The sequence below is a fragment of the Fistularia commersonii genome, chromosome 22, assembly GCF_037954325.1.
Source record: "Fistularia commersonii isolate RoL2024-O1a breed Wild chromosome 22, RoL_Fcom_v1.0, whole genome shotgun sequence".
Taxonomy (NCBI): Eukaryota; Metazoa; Chordata; class Actinopteri; order Syngnathiformes; family Fistulariidae; genus Fistularia; species Fistularia commersonii.
In genome coordinates, this window is record NC_141305.1 from 12,597,038 (window position 1) to 12,619,241 (window position 22,204).

Genomic DNA, 22,204 nt, shown 5'->3' on the forward strand with positions numbered 1-22,204 from the left:
GAAATTCATTCTATGCAAGAGATATGACCCTTTACAAAATACAGCCGTCAAAGTTCAAGACTCAAGGTCAGTTTTTGCCTGTAGAATTCAAACACAGCATTTGTGTTCATCTCACTGCTCATTCAAACATTTGTTTTGTGAAAACATGAAACAAATGAAAACATTTGCTTCAAACTCAGCAAAACCAAACAACCAGAAATATTGGACAAGATGTATCAAGAGATCTGTTTATGTTCTCTCTATTAAATTGGGAGCATGTTCAACTAAAAATCTCTATGTTGGCATCATAGTGTAACCTGTCACTATTTAAATTGAGCTGGCAAAAAATAGAGCAATATTATTTTAACCTATAAATGTGTTAATTGAAGAAAACTCATTTTCTATCACTTTAAGTCCCTATTCAATGTCCATAAAGAGTAAAATTATCAATTCCTTTCATCTTAATTTGGTCAGGAGCATGTAAGGTTGGCATGACTTCAATATGTGCACTGACAAGTGAAACTCCTTTCTGACACAGAAAATGCCAAGGTGAACCTGAAGTTATCTTACAGGCAGAGCTCTGTTACCACCTACATTTAAGAATATATAATCTAAATAGCCCAAAAATAAGACCAATTAAACCCTAAAACTACTCACAGCATTTAGCGTGCCTACATAGCATTTTTCCACTATGTACTTTATTTGGATTAGATGGCTAAAATTGTGGTGTGTATGCCACGTTAACAAGATCTGAAAAGAATGAGGTGGTTAATTTCAGCGCCTCAGAGTGTATTTGAAAGGCAGAATATGGCCCAAGGGCAACATGTATGTTCATATAAGGTTTGCTGTGCAATGTGATAACTATCCCTGCTCCTGATAATTTGGTAGGTCAGAATACCAGGTCAGTAAAGAACTGTTACATTGAGGAGGGGAAAGAAAAGGCCACAGTGAGCAGGGAAATGTTTTTCATCTGCTCTTGAGCTCAGCGCCCGTGGTCCAGTTTGTTGGACTGTCACGACATACTATGTCTGCGGGTTACTCTATACTACACTGTATTTACATTTCCAACATTTATACACATCTTCCAAATTTCACCGAGCAGGTGAACTATAATTGACTCATGAAATGCTGTGAGAATCAAAACCGTAACCTTCCAGATAGGAGCGGCATCAGCCTCGCCACCAGGCTGCTGTGCTCCCTCCAGAGAGCTGTGCTTTTGATCACAGCAGCATGTTGGCCATGGCGTGGTTACGGAGCTGTGAGAAGAGAAAATGTGTCAGGGCCCGATGATCTATTTTTGCTCATTTTCTCTGCATACGATTAGTCTGTGGCAAAATATATTCATCACATGTATTACGGTGAAAGGTTCGGGGTATTGTTTGAATCTTCTCCCAAAGCTCCACCCCCTTCGGTTTTGTCAAATGCACCGTTTGAAGTTGTTGTCTTAACAGGGAAGGAGAGGAAATCGTGAATAATACTAATTAGCATGAGTTTCATGAAGCAGCAAAATGTGGGACATTCCTAAAGGTTGAGGATTTATGGGTGAAATCCCTGCCTCTGGCAAGAGAATTGTTTCACTTGGGTCTGTTTGGAAGAGGATTTACTTCCTCGCAGACAATGAATCCTTGCCTAAAGTTTGCATGGATGAGATCGTAATATTCTGATCACAGCAGGCAGCTGCAATTAATCTTTTCCAAACTGTCCCAGTTTATTTGTAGGAAGCCTCCATGTCAGCCTGCCTGCAGCACACATGCCTGTCTGTCTGGCACACCACTCTGGCTCACGCCTAGCTTTTCCCGATCGAGTTGTCACACAAACCAGAGCCGCCTCCACCACCAACAGTCCGTCTCTGACTAGCAGCCTGCAGCAACCAGTGGCCAAAGTGAAGTGGTTCAGTGAAGATGTTGAATGGACTAAAACGTGGGCGTACATGTGGGTGTAACCCGTAATTACATCTAAGGATTGATGTATACAAACAGTGAATAAACAATCTTTACTAGTATGCACCTTGAATTTATGATCTAATTTGAGTGTCTGTGACTCCATCTAATATGTGCATTTTTATGGAGGACATAAAAACTGTGGTATACGCATGCAAACGATACAACAAACTATAATACAACAAAAACGTTATCTATTAAAATCCAGATGCAGTAAAGCTGCAGCTGGAGTTGCTCGGACAACTCTCTCTGTTGTCTAAGCATTAGACTTAGGCTAAAGTGTGAATATCACCCTTAAAACACACACACAAACACCACCACACACACAGATTGCATCAAATTAATGTGTATTTTGTAGCTTAAATCTATTGTATTAACTATTTATTGAGCAATATGTCCAGTGGTGGTACATCGGGGCTTATAGATCCAGAAAAAATAAGCATACCAAGGAGAACTTGTTCATGTTTCCATTGTAAAGGGGGTTATGTGAATCATATGAGGTTGTGTTGTGGGCCATGGTCAAGAACACCATTGAAGATAACATGACACTTGGATGGGGATTACATTCCCCTATTATAGATAAATTTGTTGTTATCTTGTCCAAATCTTCTTGTTGTGGCAAATGGACTTGAATTTCTCGAAACGTCTTCTAGTGAAGAAATTCAAGTCCAGTTGCCACAACAAGAAGATTTCAATAAGAATTCACCATGACCTGGATGACTGAGAACCTCCACAGGCAAAAATCTGTTGTCTATTGTTTTATTGATAAAACTTGCCTTCGTGGTTAGCGTCTGCTCTTCTCAGTTTCATCTGTGTCTTTAATTTTCCAGAAGGCATGCACAAATATACGGAAATACAAACCAAGAACAGAGGGTATTGTATGAGTAATCTTATTTATCATTGGCCATGAATAGGACCTAGTCTGTATGGCAGTGGAGTTGCAGTAGAATTTGTGAAATGTCACTACACTCCTTGGGCAGTGAACTTCTTCATGTCATACTGTTATCCCATCATCAGAACCTTTCAGGCCAATAAAGATTAAGTATAGGAGATAGTGTGAGAACGCATAGCATGGTGCCTGAGATCTTGTGGCAGGGGGTAGTGATCTTCCTGTCACTAAGTAAAACTTGAGATTCTTTGAGCTGGGTTGTGTTAAAAGGTTTTGGTAATTATATACTCCCAAAAAGAAGAGACATGGAAATAACTTTGTGCTTTCCTGATCTTTATAATCATCAGCTGCTCATTTTTTGTACTGTGTCCTTTATCATATTAATTTCCCAATCAGCAAAATATTTTTGCAAAATTGTAAATATTGATGAAAAAATATTTTGGTGACACTTTATCACTCAAACATTATTTCTTGCATATCTTTCCAAAGTAATACTCCTTTTTTCTAAAGTCAACAAGAAGGAAAATGTTTAATATGCTGGATATATTCTTTGTAACTGTGATATCTAAAATACATGTTGCTTAAATTGTGTTTTCACAACACAAGAGGAAGCAGCAGGTCTGTCAGTTTAGCTTGAATAACCTGTCTTCAACCTAACTGTAGATGTTAAAAGGTCTGTTGTAAAAAAAAGTGTAATTCAGTTGCATTTTCTACATGGATAATTTTTAACCAAGCAAAAAAATCAGAAAGCTAATGACAAAGAAAGAAACAAAGAACAAAGAAATTAAAAAAGTTGCTGGGAATATTTAAAAAAAAACATTGCCCTAACTAAACCTGTTTAAAAAACAATAAAAGAAAGAAAAGTATTCCTTCTCCTATTTTCATTCGATATGAATGTGTCAAACGCCATTGTGATTTAATAGCTTTGTTTTATCGCTTATATTCAATATCCGTTTAAATGGCTTTTTTTCCTCCCACTGTTTATGACTTTTTTTCTCTTCTAATTACAACTCTTTATATCTTGCCTCTGAAGGTTTTCACCATGGAGACCTGTATTTCCACCCCATATATACAAAGTGTCTGTTAAGAGTTGTAAGAATAGCCATGTGTGATTGACACACAGCTGCTCGATATTAAACTGTTAACATAATGCACAGTTGTGATAATGGTCAGATGATGAGGGAGAAAAACTGTTGAGTCATATTCTGCAGGTATTTTTGTCTTTGGCTGCAGCAATTGTAACTGTTAGACTTAATAAGGATTATAATGTGTTTCGCCTGAAGGGCAATATGAAATTGGCAACAAACAAAACAGCGGAACGAGCTAAAGTTTCTCTTTAGAGCAGATCCTGGATTATATTGAAAGATGAGAGGTCATTTTCATCATTCTTCATTTTTTTTTTTTTGAAGACAGAGACAGAGCGAAGGAAAATGAGTAAGCATCTGCTCTCTGTCCACCCAAAGACTTTTCAGTGATGTATGGCAGTTTCAAATAAAAGAAAGATGAATTTGTAGGTCCTTTGCATCGGACGTGTGTGTGTTTGTGTGTGTGTGTGTGTGTGTGTGTGTGTGTGTGTATATATCCCCTGCTGACTTATTCTCTTGCTCCCTTTAACACAGAAACTCATATTTCACCTGTCAGAATGTGTCGTCTCTACAGCTGTCACAAGGGTCCCGAGAGCCTTTTGTCCTGCCTGCCAAGTCTCTGTCTGCTTTTGTGGCAGCAGCATAAGTGTGTGTGTGTGTGTGTGTGTGTGTGTGTGTGTGTGTGTGTGTGTGTGTGTGTGTGTGTGTGTGTGTGTGTGTGTGTGTCTGCGTTTGATACGGTCATGGATTGGATTTGGAACATTACATTGCTTTAGACAGAATTGATGCATGTCTGAGATATAAAAGACATGCAGAAGCTATTCTGGTCAAAATGTTTTCATGGATTCTGGACTCAAGTTTCTTCTGTTGGAGACGTTTCAAGTCTCATTTTAGACGCTTCGTCAGTTCGATTGGACTTTGGGAAGTTTTCTGTATTCATAACCACCAGGGTTTTGGGCCAGGTCCTGACTGTTGTGTGTTCCTATGCACCCAACAGCAGTTCAGACTATCCACCCTTTTTGGGGTCCTTAGAGGGGCTGCAGGAGAGCATTCCTGTTGGTGACTCCCTCATCTTACTGGAGGACTTCAATCCTCACGTGCACAGTGACACCGAGACCAGGAAAGGCATGATTGGGAGGAATGGTCCACCCGATCTGAACTCGATCTGTGTTCTGTTACTGAACGTCTGCGCTTGTCACGGACTGTCCATAACGAACACCATGCTCAGACATAAAGACGTGCACATGTGCACCTGGCACCAACACATATTAGGCTGTAGTTCAGTGATCGACTTTGCGGTCATATCATCAGATTTGAGGCCACATGCTCTGGACACTCAGGTGAAGAGAGGGGTGGGCTTTCAACTGACCGCCACCTGGTGGTGAGCCCTCCCAATGGTGGGGGAGGAAGCCGGTCAGACCTGGCAGACCCAAATCCGTTGTGAGGGTCCGTTGAGAATATCTGGCAGAGTCTCCTGTCAGGAAAAGTTTTAACTCCCACCTCTGGCAGAGCTTCAACCGTATTCCAGGAGAGGCGGGGAACATCGAGTCCGAGTGGGCTATGTTCCATGCCCCCATTGTTGAGGTGGTCCAAGTTGCAATGTCTTGTTGTGGTAACGAGAGTTGCTTAGCAAAAACTAGGTCTAATCGGGTTGCTTTGCTAATGTGGGTGTCGTCAAGGGGAAACAAAGGTTCTTCTTGGAACTCATCTTATTTGGAATATGAATAGGTACACACTAAAATTCAGATAGTGAGAAACATAGGAAAGAAATCTGACATAGTTCGGCCTTGGACCCAAGTGCAAACCAGAGACGCTGCACCAAAACAGAAAGAGTTCAGAAAATTAAGCTCACTTAGAGCAAGAAGTGAAAAAACAGTAACTTGAACAGGTGAAGACAGGAAAGAGAGATGCCCGGTCGGGGGGACACAGACATCCAGCCACTAACAAGGTAATGGACTCGAACAGGTGAGATGGGTCCAGTAACAGATGAACAGTTGCTCTGACAGGAGAGGAGAGTCAGGTGGACACTGCGCCATTCAGTCGGCAGGACTCTGGTAGCACTGCAGGGCTGTAGGGTGGCGGCCCTTGGAGGACCCTGGCAGCAGGAGAACTGCTGGGAGCTTGGTGGTGCAAGGAGGGTCCTGGCATGCAAACTTGTCCAAGGGGAGCCTGGTGGGGCTCTTCAAATACCCGGTTAAAATAGCGCTTGGTGTCAAGTAATTAAAGAATCTTGTTGTAGTTTTCCATGAGTACTTTTTCGAGCTTTTCAAAGTCTTTACATGTGAGACCCCAAGTCACTGGTCCCAATGTTGTCTAAGTGTTGTAAGACTACGCCAAGACGTAAGACTAAAAACTAGTCTTAAGATGTGACCTAATGTGAGTTGAAAGTTTTATATGAGTCTTTTCAAAATCTTTAGTGTCAAGCCTTTAGGCTTAAGGTGTAAGTCCAGCATTGGCAAATGGAAGAGACCAGCCCCCACCCTGGAATTTATATACTGAAAATTCCTCTCGGGCAAGAGGTGGAACATCTTTCAGAAATGGGTATCTTAAGTAAAAATGTCAAAATAAGAAAAAAAACTGAATAATAAGAAAAGTAATATAGCAGATGTTGAGGAGAGTGAACAAACTAAAGACCATGAATTCGAAGAGTGCTAATATATTGAATATGTTGCTAATATATTGAATACGGTGGAAATTACCTTGAAAATTGCACAAACTATGAAAATAAACCTGATACCATGCATGAGGCCTTACAACTTACAACACAACAATCCTCTAAAGCGGAGGAATTTCCAGCCCTAAATACAATAAATGTTCACACAATCTCCTGAAAATGTGCCAAAAAGGGCGTGCATTGGTGCATAGTTTTATCCATTATGAAGTGCTGAGCTGGTTCCACAGGATAAACAGTGGGTGGAGCTAACTTTTCAGGCAGCTGCCTCCATCAGTACAGAAGAAGAAAGTAGACAGACACAAACACACACCTGATAGATAAGAATCAGGTAAGAAAACATGCTACACTTAGAAATATTATTGCATTGTATTATTTTCTTTATACAGCTCAGTGTTTCCATTTTTATTTATATTTCAATTCACTTATTTTTTAATGCAGAAATACAGCATTTACACAAAAAGACATAGATCCAATTGCTGCTTCAGAAATAAAGGCCTAGATGGGTTCCAAATGGCTAAACAAAAGGTGGACTTTGAAAAAGGGAGGTTTCAAAAAAGGTGGGAGGCAGAGTATATGCCCAGGGAAAGCAACGATACTTCTGGTACTGAGCAGCTGTCAATTTTTATCTGTGGAGCTGACTCAGATCTGTGTGTAAAAGAGGAACTTTTTGGGTTAAGATCAACTACTAGGCACAACTATGGAAAAGGATGTTGTAATGCTGCAATGAAGACGTCTCCAACAAGGCTTTCACTCCAGATGTCAACGCTATATTCCCAACTCTTCAATTAATACAACTGTAATCGACTCCGCAGTCCACAACACTATCTGCTGACATCTCAAATCTTCCCCCTCCCCACCCACGCCGGTCCCTCCCCCGCCTCTCTCCCAATCATCTGGCCACATCCTATATAACAAACCTGCCGTCCAGTGGTCAACGAATGGCCGGCAATTGACAGGTCGACAGCCTATAGCTTCTATTCTGAGGTCACTACAATATCTTTGAAGCGGTATGCAGATACGTAAATGAATTGGGCCTGACTTCGGATAAACTTGTGGCACTGACAACAGATGGAGCGCCTGGGATGTGCGGTCAAAAGAGCGGATTAGTGGGCAGGATCTGGGAAAAATGCATGTGTAATTACTCAGGAAAAGCTACTCATAGCATTCTATTCTCATCAACAGGCCGACAAATGTTGAAGGCTTCTTTTGGCATCACATACCAACGCATAAGGAACCCCTTTGTTGTCATTTTTCAACAGACCTGAAGCGTCATGTACATCAACACTATTTCTCTATAAATCTAACAAAAATAAAAGAATAGTTAGTATTTTCCATGTTTGTATTCTCAAGGAGAAATCACATTCCTTCACTGACGCGACACCCGACAAGAAAGAGGTGCCTTATGGCACTCTCCAAGTTCGTCAAAAAATGACGAAATAGGGGCACCTAATGCGTCGGTATGTGACGTCGGGTGATACTTCACCATTCGTCAGGTGGTTGACAAATTAGGAAGGGAAAGTCTTGCTTACAGAGCCGTAAGAAATAAGTGCGACAGATTTTTCTTGTATTTAATGTTTAATGTTGTTGCTTATAGGCAAGAACTTATAAGCTTTGTCAGTTCCAGGTTGAAATTTCTGGCTCAGACTAGAGAGCATCAGAGAGCAGAAAACTGAGCTGTAACATGTTTCTTTTTTATACTTTTTTCCTGCTACCACAAGGCATGTTGGATTTTTCTTTCAAGGAAATTCTTTTTTGGCTGTGGAAAAATGTTTTCATTAGAAAATTGCCCTGGAAATGCTGCAGACAGAGCCATTAGACATTGTTGCAACAGATTTCTTAATCTATTTAATGTTTAATGTTGTCTTAATAGACAACAATTTAAAAGCTTTGTTAGTTTGTTAGTTAGACTAACTCACTGGTAGAACCCATGCTTCACATGTATGAGGTCCAGTATTCAATCCCCGGCATCTCCACAGTAAATCGCTTCGGTTAAAGGAACTGCCAAATGAATGTAGTTTTGTCTTAGGGTCAATATGTGCAATGAATTCATTTCATTGAAGCACTCTGGACTGAGATTTTTACATTTTGGCCAACTGTGTATCTGAGTTTGACACCCCTGTTTCAAGTCCTCACTGGTTGCTGGGTCAATTGCAAATTTCCCTCCCATGACATCTCTCACTATTTGCTCTTTCTCTATCACCAACCCCACCCCTCCCCATTCGCTCCTTTCCCCCTTTGCCTTGTCAGTGTACACCAGGCAGTGCCTCTCGCCTGGCTGCCCAACCTGACTGGCCTTCCCTTGTCAGTGTATGCAAGCGCCTCCTGCCTGCTCCTGCTCGACGTTCCCCTGCCTGATCTGCGTGCACCTGTTCACCGGTAAAGTAAATTTGCTGTTTCAAATCCTCTGTTTTGGTGCGGAGTCCTGTGTCTGCATGTGGGTCCTATCCTCCGATCCGTAACAAAACCATCCATCAGCCCCTGCTACATTGTGTTAGTTGTGCCACCAAACCACGCAAGTGTGTGAGTGAGCACGTACCTCACCAGCAGCCCAGGTCTGACTAATTTAACTGAATGTGGCAAACATTAAACCAATGAGTTCCATCTGTACTTGTCCTTCATTTCGAAATCAGAACGTTTACCATTCAGCCCCTTTTTTCGTTTCTTCCTGACACCTATTTCCTGTGATTACAGCAACTTCCTTTGTGCAACCAACACATGAACCTGGTCCCAACTTTCCACAAACGGCCTGAAAATGCCCCGTCTTTGTTGAAAACTAATACATTGCGGTTGCATCTCAGAGACCTATTGCATGAAATTGCATTTTCTCATCAACCATATGAAAGTCTGTGCAACCATATGAAATTCAGTGTTTTTACCAAGACAAACATGAAAGTATATGTAAATCGTCTTGGTTGCAATTTCTGATTAATTCCACACACTTCATTTTATACTCAGACTAAAAGTGTACAGAAGTAAAAGCTGCAGGGATGATAGTTCAAGCTCAATTCTGGCATCAAAAACATTGTTAGGATACAGTCTTATTGGAGGATTTAATTTATCATTGAACAATAGGACCACAAGTTGTAAAATCATGTTGTTAATTCTGAGGTCTTTTCACACCTGAAGCAATGTGGAAAGCATGTGACCATGTTCACTGAAGAGACATTACCTTTGGGATCATCATGGCATCAAAACATTTGAAAAATCAACCCAGTATATCAGTTTCCTATATATTACATCAATAATAATGAAAACTACTAAATAGTCTGATTTAGCCCATCCATCCTTTACTCCCATCCATTATCTGCCACTTATCCTTTACTCAGGGTCACAGCAGATGCTTGAGCCTGTCCGAGGTGTCATTAGATTGTCATAAAATGAACACGCAAACTCCACACACCAGAGCACCAGCTGAGCAAAGCAAGACTATTTCAACTATTTATTAGTATGATTACAGTGCTAATTTTAAAGGAAATGTTTGCAGAGAATGTTGTTCATCACCAAGGAATGACCAGAAAATCATTTTACAATAATAGATAAAGAGCTCTTTGAGTTATTAGACAAATTATTTTATCCATTTTCACAGGAGAAGGACCATTATGTGATAAGATGCCTATATTCCTTCTCACGGTGCATTGCATATTTGAAATGTATTGCACAGATAATGTCTTTAACCAATACAAAGCGCACGTCCAGTCGTCTGCGATGGTGAGTGGACCATATAAACTCCAGTAGAAAATAGCAGTCCTGATGTGATGGGTACCTAGAGCATCATTGGTCTTATACAATGATGCTTATACCTTGAAAAAATGTATAAAAAATATATTTATAATGGCAGCATCACTCAAATCAATGCATCATGAAACTCATGTTGAGACATGCATTGGATGACTACGATGCCAATTCCCATAATTAACCACACCATGATTGTGATGTGATTGTGATGTTCTTGTAAACAGCATACAATAACATATTGGGTGTAAGATTGAGTATTGACTGAAAAACAAAATAGCATGTTTTTAAAAATTTGTTCAAAGATCCTCCCCTGTGTTTATTGTCAATTGTTGAAATCCATGTAAGTGAAAAATGCATGGTGCAAATGTTGTCTGTTTTAAGATCTGGTTGTCTGGTTGATATATGGATGTGTGTCATGAAAATCTGAGTTCATACTGAAGCGACCACGATGTTCACACAGTAATGGTCTGCTGGTAACAAACCTCTCAGTTGTTTTTAAAATAGCTACTTATAGAAGCGGGGGCCCACAGCATCTATTAGGTTTTAAAATGCTTTTAGGTAATAAATGTATTAGGTGGTTTAAAGTGTGTTAAAGTAGATATAGCTGGGGAGGATCAGGGTGATGAAAGTGGGTGGGTCTGGTACATATTTGTAATCTGAACTCGGTTCCTTGATAGAATGGTTTAACTGCATTCATTAATAGGTTAAAGAAGACTTTTGAAAATGTGTTTTCAACATTCTCTTACATCTTATATTTTGCGAATGTATCATTCATGATGGTTGGTTCATAATATAACCTTTTGTGAACCTAGGTCCTCATATGAGGACATCAAATGCAAAATTCTGTGTATCGTTCTATTTAAATTCTCTTCTAGCAGTGCCAGCAACAAGAAATGATCCAAATTAGTGTAAAAGCAATATGGAATCACCCTGAAACTATGGTACATTGTCAACTGCATGTATTGCAAAATTCAAGAAATATGTACATGTTGAAATATTATGCTTTAATAGTTGCATTTTTCAGTTAAATTACTAAACATTGTCGTGAATTATTCTACCCACAGGTGCTGAGTCTTTGCAGATATGTTAATTAATTATGTTTTTAGTTCAATACAGATATGAGCGTTGTATTTTAGCAGGCCAAATATAGTGTAAGATGGTTAGCGGTCATGTCAAATGTTTGAGCGTGTGCAATGACTAACCAGATGATGACAGTGTCACAGCTGACTTATGAGTTTGAGAGTATCCTTTTCTCTCCCCCCTCCTTTCACTTGCTAAATAATGCAGGGCTTGCAATTTGTATTCTGCACAAACCCTGGTGGTAAATGGGCAGATATGGTGAGCGGACATAGCTGGCTGGACACATTCTACTGCTCCATTGTTGCAAGCTTGATTGAAAATGCTTTCTGTATCAAAGGAGCACGGCAGGCAATTACTTGCAGACGGTGCAATTATGAGATGATATAGAGGCCAACAGCACAGCAGGGGTGGATTGGAAAACCACTACATAACCCTTTTTGCTGTCACATTCCCAGTCAGTCTTTCTTGATATGGTGCGACAACCTTGTTATGACTATTAATGGTGTGAAAAAAAAATGTTACACTGTGTTTTGACAAGCACTATGGCAACACTATAAGTTGTGTTGTAATGAATATTTAAGTAATCCACTCTATGTAACATGCATTGTCGTATATTCACTTTGCTTGACTCCTGGGAACCAACACGAGACCGGGAATAGAAAATGTAAAGACCAGCACTCATAACTTCACTTGAAAGGACAAAGCAGGGCTACAGCAGTTCAATAAAGGTAAAGTTACTGGTATGAATTTTGACTATTGTCTTAAAGAGATTAAAAGAATCATTAAAGCGAAGGCAGGCAAGATTCATAGGGTACCAGTGAGTGAAAAATAGAACCGCATTATACTGTATATATATATAACATTGACATTCAACCAGCAGCCAATGAACATTTGTGCAGGATGAAAAATAATGTATCATATAGTTATATTTAGTCTTGTTGCATTTTCAGTACAGCAGAGTTTCTTTTGAGGGTTGTTCTTTTCACAGCAGCATACAGTCATTGAGTGGTAACGGCAATCTTGAATAGAAGAATGACAATAAAAAGGATGAGTAATGGAAAAAAAAATTGGTAAAAAAAAAATGGGTAGTTAATATAGACGATGTTTTTCAGACTTTCTGTACGAGGGTGTCAAGAAGTCCTCTTCCCTGGTGTGTGCAGTGAGCCCCAATGTTCTCAGCTCTATTTCTCAGCCAGGCAGAGTCAGTGTGTTCCAGCGGTGGAAGTGCGGCACCAATGATCTGTCCTCATGTCTTCTCCTCTAAGGTGCAGCTGGAGAGACAGACCGTACATCCATAGCACTGGTAGAAGTCACAGAGTTGTTTTTTGCGGAAGCCCACCTCACCAGCTCTCTGCTGACCACTCCCCACATTGGATCATTTGATAGATGAGCACCAATGTACTTGTGACTCTCCACCTGTTCCATCTCTTTTCCACTAATCATCAGATTGACATTTGCTGTGTCTGTGTGGTCAGTGACCACATCCTCATTCATTCTTCTGACACCAGAATGTGAGACTGACTAACTGTTATTCATTATCATCCCCACCACACCATGGCTGTGTCATCTGCGTACTTATACACACATTTGCGTGGTGACGTGTAATGTGTAAGCAAGTGAAAATTTATTACAAAATACATGTATACATTAAAAATTGTTTGGCATGTCAACATGTCAATATATGTCAGAGGAAAATCAGTTGAAATGCACGGAATTCAAGTGATGTTGCAGGATTTGAACAAAATGACTAAAAACATCTGGGATGATAATATCAGACAGATATTATCAGATAATATCCTAACAAAAGAGCTGATTCACTAGAAACGCTTGAGATGGGAAGGAGCAGAGGTACACTTTGTATTAGTGAAAATTCACTATACACACATAATCTTCTCAAATAAAAGTCAATGATTGGAAACGTCCACTAAAGAAGTATAATTAAACTTTTAGAGTGCAGTGGCAGCTTTAAGTTGAAATAGATATTACTGTCAGTGTCATTTGTTTATTTAGAAGAATGCAACAGATTTATCATCACTCTTGTAAAGTTGCCAACAATGTGCTAGCCAGCTGGAAAACTTTCAGCCATCAAAGGATGCAAATGATGTGACTCGTTTGCTTTTTTAATTAAATGAAATGGCTTGTAAAGTGGCTCCAGAAGGAGCAAGAAATAGATTAATTAAAGCTAATCAAAATATTTATTTTCATTTAATCCCTTGTAACCCTTCCACTTTCAATATTTATTATCAAACTTTGGCACAAACCTCAATCCTAAACAATCAGCACTCCATCTCACTTTACCCATGGTTTATATTTTCCCTAAATAATTCATCAGTAAAAAAATATGAACTCTGTCAATTGTATGTGATTATGTTTCAACATAACAACGTAGGATAAGCGGCGGAAGATGGATGGATGAATAAAAAAGTGGCACCCTGTATATTGTTAATCTATTACGACAACGGGAACATCACGTCGGACACCATTGTGAGCAGCCTGTCCTGTCTCCCTTCCTGTTCACGCTCTACACCTCAGACTTCAGGTTCTCCTCACAGACCTGCCACCTGCAGAAATTCTCAGATGACTCTGCCATCGTGGGCTGCATCAACGGAGGCCTGGAGGAGGAGTACAGGAGCGTGGTGGACAGGTTTGTGGAGTGGTGTGGACTGAACCACCTGCAGCTCAATGTGTCTAAGACAAAGGAGCTGGTGGTGGATTTCAGGAAACAAAGGACCCACCTGAATCCGGTCACCATCAGGGGTACTGAAGTGGACATGGTGGACACCTACAAATACCTGGGTGTCCACTTGGACAATAAACTGGACTGGACCTTGAACACCAATGCCATCATCAAGAAGGGTCAGAGCCGTCGCGTTCTTCCTCAGGAGGCTCAGATCTTTCAACGTCTGCAGGACCATGCTGCAGATGTTTTACCACTCGGTGGTGTCCAGCGCCATCTTCTACGCTGTTGTGTGCTGGGGCAGCAGGCTCAAGACAGCTGGCACCAACAGACTCAACAAGCTCATCAGGAGAGCTGGGTTTGTCCTGGGAGTAGAGCTGGAGTCTGTTGTGCAGGTTTCAGAGAGGAGGATGATGAGGAAGCTCCACAGCATCATGGACAACGTCCATCACCCCCTGCATGCCACATTGATGTCCTGTCAGAGCTCTTTCAGTCGTAGACTGATGCCACCAAAGAGCTCCACTGAACGCCACAGGAGGTCTTTCCTACCTGAGGCTATCAGACTTTTTACTTCCTCTTCCCTCAGCTGCAGGGAATCTTCAAATCTTTGTAGTTAATAGTCAACAGTTAAGACAATTTATATTTCATTGTATTTCTTATTCTTCCTCCTTTCAACTATTATCTATTACTGTTATGTTTTTTACTTGAAACTCTGGCACAACAATTTCCTTCGGGATAAATAAAGTTGTTCTCATCTCATCTCTCATCTCATCTCAACGGGACACATGACAGGATATTTTAACAAGAACAAGCATTTTACTGTAGGTGCAATCCTGGACAATCCTTCTCACTCTCTGAAGGATGAGCTGTGTCTGATGGACAGCTCATTCAGCCAGAGGATCATCCCATCCTGGTGCAGAACTGAACACTTCAGACACTCCTTTGCGCTGATTGCTATCAGACTGTTCAACAGCAGTTTGGACAGCACACAGCGCTGACCTGATGGAGTTGTATCTCTACTTACTGGCAACTGCATGCAACATGACTTTGTCCCTGTTCTTGTGTAGCAGTTTTTATCTATCTCATCTTTTTATTTGTCGTTGTCTCCGTCCTCTTTAATGTCTTTATCCAACCAGCCATCCATCCATGGTCTGCCACTTATCCTACTCAGGGTCGAGGGGGATGCTGGAGCCAATTCCAGCTGCCATCGGGCGAAAGGCAGGGTTCACTCTGGACTGGTTGCCAGTCAATCACAGGGCCACATATACAGACAGACAACCATTCACTCTCTTATTCGGGGCAATTTTTCTGTAAAGTGTGTGTGTGTGTGTGTGTGAGTGTGTGTTTGGGCGTCAAATGTAATTGTTTCCACCTTTGAAAAAAAATTCCTCACAGAATAATGAATCCAAAGATTTGGATTTTCAGATAAAAAGGACACTAGTGAATATTGACAACATGATTAAAACATAACAGACATAATTAAACGAGCCCCAAAGCATAGTACATATATCACAATAGTGTTTTTGTTTTTTATCACACTATATATACTGCTCAAAAAAATAAAGGGAACACTTGAACAACACAATGTAACTCCAAGTCAATCACACTTCTGTGAAATCATAGTGTCCACTCAGGAAGCAACACAGATTCATTTTGACTTGTTTTAAGGACATTACATCAAAGTTGGATCAGCCTGGAGTTTGTTTTTACACTTTAATTTTGAGTGTGATTCCTAATCAGACCTCCATGGGTTGATACAATTGATTTCTATTGATCATTTTTGTGTGATTTTGTTGTCAGCACATTCAACTGTGTAAAGAGCAAAGTATTTCATAAGAATATTTCATTCACTTAGATCTAGGATGTGTTTTTTAAGTGTTCCCTTTATTTTTTTGAGCAGTGTATGTACACACATGCACACACACACACACACATATATTTTTAAATGTATTTTTTATTTTTCTTTCATTTATTCCTCTCACAAATATTTTTTCAGCAAAATAACATGATCAACTTATTGAACACCAGGTAAACTTTCTCTCATCTTCATTGGTGTTTTATCAATTACTTTTCTAACTTTACGTAATAATATATATCCTCATTAATGGCCAATAACATCAACGTTTTATGACATTTTATGTTCTTTAAGATTCAAGATTCAAAGCATTTGTTGTCACATGTGCAGTGAAGGAAGGTGTTTCCTTGTACAGTGAAGTTCCTACTTTGCTGTACTTTGCTTTAGTCGCTTGCTTTATTTGTCACTAACCTGGGATTACGGTTGAATGTGAATATTAACTGTTACTTTGGTCCTCATTTGCTCCTTGTCAATTTTCAGTGAGTGCACACTTCTTTTCATTGATCAAGTACTATCACATTACCGCTTCAATCTTGGCAATATATGTAATAAGGCGACTGACATGTATGAATTAAAACCGTTCAATGTCACTCATTGGCACAAAATTATAAATATTTGCTCAATGTCCTCTTCTTATGACAGTCTGGAGATTTCTGTAATCTTCCTCCCACAGAGCAATGTCCAATGAGACTTAAGAGGTCCAAAAATGGCTGGTAATTCTTACCTTGTCATATGAATTCTTTATATTGTCAGTTTAGCTCGCTGCCAGACTTGCACTTTGAGCCTAGAGTAATCATCAGTTCTAGGTCAATGATTCCCTGGCACTGTCTCATCCCTCTATCTTCAGGGATTAGAATCCACAGGTCATCTCCGATGTGACTTTGCATACTCCGTGTGGCTGCCAGCCATTTCTGAGGCGGCAATCATTCCCTCCTGCCGTGATAGTGAATGACAGCGAACATCCTCGTCCTATGCTTTAGACTAGTTTGCTTTTTCTTCTTTTTCCACCCATATGACAAATGTCAATCACTTTGTTCTTATGAGAAATGTATAAATCTGTCCCCTCCAGTGTTCTATAAGTAGTCAGCAATGGAGATTTTACGGTCATATTTTTATTAACATGCACAGTGAATGCTACATTTGGTCCTCTAGGACATTATATTTTCAGTGCAAGTTAATTATGCTTAACTACATTGTTATCGTTACACATAAAAGCTTAATCATTTAATTTAAAACAACCCCAGCAAATTTGCTGATAGAGGTCATGCAGTGGGAGAGCCAAAAACATTACCATTTAAAAGTTCTGTCTGACTGTAATATAATTTAGATGAATAGATACATGCATACATACATACATCAATTAATGATGAATCAGGGTGTTTGTTTTAGCGCTTGTTTTTGTTTTGTTTTTAACTGAAGATATGCAATTACCCACTACATATAGGAGATATTAGACACAAAAGCTCACATTTCAGGGGGTTAATGAAATTAAAAGTGCATTTTCTTCTCCATCCACTATTTATCATGGTAAATATAGAATATGTACATGCATAAACGGTATTTGCATACAAGCTGGCAAGCTGGTAAATATATAGCTGGTCCGTTTCCAGCCTTTAAACACTTTAGAGTTCTTTAGTGAACAAATGAAAAGGTCCGCTTAATTTGAACGCACACACACACACACACACAAACACACACACATACGCACACATACAGACATACACACAAGGAGCACATACACATTCACAGACAGGCTTTTTATACTGAATCAGCGAGTGAAATTAAAGTTATTTGATTTTGTTGAGCAAACTTTTTTTTACACTTCTGCCTCACAGCACGAAAGCAGCGTGTCAGTTCCAACAAGAGGTGTTTTTATATGGAGTTTGCATCTTCTCCCCTTGTCTGCGTAGGTGAACAAGGGAGTGGATGCTTATATGTCTCTATATGTTGTCCTGTGTATGACTGGCAACCAGTCCATCCAGAGACGCTGGATAGAGAAAGATTTTTTTTGATATTTCTTCGCAGCACTAATGAATGTATTCAAAACTATGTAGATTACACTACAATACAGTCATTTGGCAGACACTTTTATCCAAAGCAACTTCCAAAAAGTGCAATTCAGTCACCGAAGATCTGAAGTACCAGTAGTCAGAAGTCAGAAGTCAGAAGTGACCACTCTACCAGATAGCCATCTCAAAACCATATACATACATACATTCATTTCTTCCTTTTTTTTGGGGGGGGGGGCTAAGTGCGATTAGAAAGGTAGTGCTTGGTAAAGGGGTATGTTTTCAACTCACGACGAAAGATGAGCAGCAACCCCGCTGTTCTGACCTTTTTCGGGAGTTCATTCCACCACTGGGGAGCCCGGTTCGATCGGCAGCAAGGGGCTCTGACTGATGGGGTGGACGGTCAAGAGGTGGCAGATAGGAGGGGACAGGAAGGGACATGTGGCTTGACCATATCCTGGAGATTAGACGGGGCTTTACCATTCACCGCCAGGTAAGCGAGCACCAGGGACTTGATCTTGATGCGAGCGGCTACAGGGAGCCAGTGTAGGGACATAAGAAGGGGAGTTGTGTGGGAGAATTTGGGATGGTTGAACACCAGGCGGGCTGCCGCTTTCTGAATGAGCTCCAGAGGCTTGATGGTCACCGCTGGGGCACTGGCAAGGAGGGAGTTGCAGTAGTCCAGGCGAGAGATTGCTAGAGCCTGGTTGAGAATCTGTGCTGTATCCTCTGAGGAGTCTGCGAATCTTCCTCATGTTGTAAACAATGTAAACTATGGTTTTTAAGTTGCCAATGACAAACAACAAATAGCCTGCTACTACCATTTGCACCGAGTACTTTGTCCAGCTATACAATAAAACGTGGTTTCTCTTCTCTCTGATTTCTGGAAGGTAAAATACTTCTTTTCCCTCAGTGCAATGGCAAATCTTCGTCAATCCATCAATATATTGTTTTATTTCAAGTCCTCTGTATTCACACTTTCACTGAGTAAAGACACTTTTCAACTCGTTTCTCATTCACTCCATATCAAAACTCATTACATATATTGTGATCTCGCTGTGATCCTTGTTTGACAGAATTTTAATGTTAATTTTAATTTCTTATATAAACCCCCTTCTTTGTCAATCAAGTCAATGACTATGATTAGTCAGCTGGAGTCAACAGCACAATTTTTGAGCGAAGAAATGGATTTGTACTGCAGCTCCTTCAGTTATTTAGCCGAGTCAGGAGAGACGTCTTTGAGAGGTCCTTGACATGTTGAATGTCTTTCTCGATTAGGGCAGTGAAACAAGAGGCAGTACCGAATGATTGGTGGCAGCTGGTGTCCGGGTTCTGCACACCTGACTTTTCCACTGGACTGGACACACACACACACACACACACACACACACAAAAGCGGGAAGGAGCGTGAGAGAGAGAGAGACACCGTTGCAAGAGCAGGCAAAAGTTTGACAGTTAAAATTTATCTCTCGGGCAGCTGAACCTGCAGAACTTACATTTTGTCAGCTCTTCTCCTGTGACTTCAAGGAAGCGATTCTTGGTTAAAAAAAATGATTAATTATCATGCAATAATTTCTTGGGGGCATTCAAGTTTTCTACGATTGTGATTGGTTTTACATATTTAACAACTCCCCTCTCTTTCCTTACAGTACAAATTAACATGTGCCTGGTGGATCAATCAGTGATATGGATTGACTTGTGAGGTGACAGCCTCCAACAGATTCCAACTCCACACAACATAGAGCCTCTACTGTGTTGGACCTCAAGCCCAAAAAGGTGATTTATTTGAAAATGCATGCTAGACCACCTCACTGGCAAATCTCATTCATCATGCCACTCTATCCTCATCTCAGCAAGAGGGAGAAACATTACCCAAGGCTTCAAAGTTGTGTCAATCATCCCACCTAAAAGTTGCCTGTTTTGCAAATTCCAAATTGCCCATATTCATTAAGAACCAATGTGCTCACCCCATGTTTATATAGTCAGAGGCATGGGTGCTCAGATGCTCAAGGCCAGATTGCACGCATGTTCTTCAGTGCTGGAGAGGTACAGCTTTAAATTTTACATTACAGAGATTAAGTAAGAGACCTTTCTCATGCCATCCTTGACTGGAAACACACCGTGAGAAAAAGACACCAAGAATATTTTAATGCAGGGGTGGGCAAACTTTTTGGCTCAAGGGCCGCTGTGACTTTTAAAATTTGAAAGACGGGCCGGGTCAGCACAAGATACGATACATATTCCTCAGAAATTTTTCCGAGCATTATCTGACATTTGCTTTGAGAATAAAACCAGCTTGGTTCTGAAGACTCTGACGTTTGCTTGCATTTCATGCACAAACCATTTTTTTTCCCTTGTAGCTTCACGTCCAGCTCATTCATGTGTGTCAGTATGTCCATAGTAAAGGCTTAATCATGAAGCCAATCTGTGTCATTCAGCTCAGGAAAATTATCAAGTAGCTCCAAAAATGAAATAATCTCCTGTTTGAGCCCCCATATTCAGTGATCCAATCATTCAATCATTCACATCAAACATGAATTCTGTCTCAATCTTTGGCGGGCCGGATTAAAAAGACCATGATGTGGCCCGAGGGCCATAGTTTGCCCACCCCTGTTTTAATGGTTCCTATTGGTGTTTAAGAGGCTGTCATTCCCAGTGTAATACAGTATAATCCACTGCTTGCTTGATTTTGTAATGTATCGGTAAACTGATTTTTAGCCATTCAGTTTATCCGTATTCAAACAACTCAAAATCTCAAAATAATCTACAGGAAGTATTGGTTAGTAATGGGTTTGTAGTGATGTCCAATATCTTTTCAGTTTTCTAATCCTTGACTTCTTGTGTCTTGTGTGTGTGTTGATGAATGACGAACACATGTAGAGATCATTCTTAGACAGTCCCTCTTCCTGTGTGTATTTCATGTATGGAGACATTTCAATTATTTTGAAATAGAGAACCTTTTTAACCTACCATGAAACTCTATACTCTTTTGTCTAAACCCTGACACACTCCGTGTGAACGAAATTGCTCGGCTTCAATAAAGCAAGTGTTTCTCTTTTTTACCTGATTGACTTAACTAGTGTGTGTGTGATTATATAATATTCACATACACACTCACACACGCAATGTTTTTGCAATGTTTTTTTTGAACCACAGCATTGTTTGCTTTATTCCACTGGTTATATCAGCAGTTGTGTTCATGAAAGTATTTTTCATTGCTTCAGTGGCAAAAAAACAGAGGGTACTGAAGAAAACTGAAACAAATTAGAATCTCAGGTCCTTTGTTTGGGACATTATTGCATTTGTTGGTGTGTGTTTGCACAGAAACCCATGATTGTCATTTACAGACATAGAATTCTCGCTCCATTTTGGGATGCAGATTTTCACCAGAACACACTTCTTCTCCACATTATAGAAGGACATGGAATAAACAACCACTTGTCTGAGGAGCATATTCTCCCAGAGGATGAAGTTCTTTGGAGAAAATTTTGCAATAACAGCTGATGATCAGTAGAAAGGCCTGAAGAATTTTGCTTGCCTTCCACATAATCACTGTGGTAAGCCAAACATGACTTGCATGATCGGAAAAAGGAAAGAATTGCCACGTGAAGAAGTTGCATGAAACCTGAAGAGGAATCCCATCTCTCTCCACAGTTCAACTAAATGCATACATTGTCAGAGCATTTGTGCAAATCTTCTAAGGTTGCCTCAAGTTTTCCCATGAGAACCCGGTCCAGAAAGGGCAGTGCCCAGAGACTGACAAATATTAAAAAGGAAGTAATATACATAAATGTTGGGGCGTGGTCCGCTGCCGGAAACTGTTCTGCATTTACACTCCAGGTCTCAATGTTAAACTAATGCTGGGCTTACACCTTAAGACTTTAAAAAGATTTTGACAAAAGACTTGTGTAAATTATCATCTCACACTAGCTCACATCTAAAGACTTGGTTTGAGAGTTTTCAGTCTTGGCATAGTCTGAGTTTAAGTACCAAAGTACTCAGGATCAAAAGAATTTGCAAGGATTTTGAAAAGACTTGTGGAAAACTGCAACTAGATTCCTTTTCCCATCGTGCTGGTACCAGGCTCCCGGTCTCCGGTTCTGTTGGAGCCCATCTGATGGTTGTCGATTCAGTCTTTACTGTGGCGTAAACGCAAAAACCTGCGATAATATCAAACACATTTGATATTATCATAAGGTCCGAGACTGGGCAAACACTGAGCGATGACTCCGTTAATACTGTGATGATGACCAAGATGATGGGAACGCATTGCAACCCCAG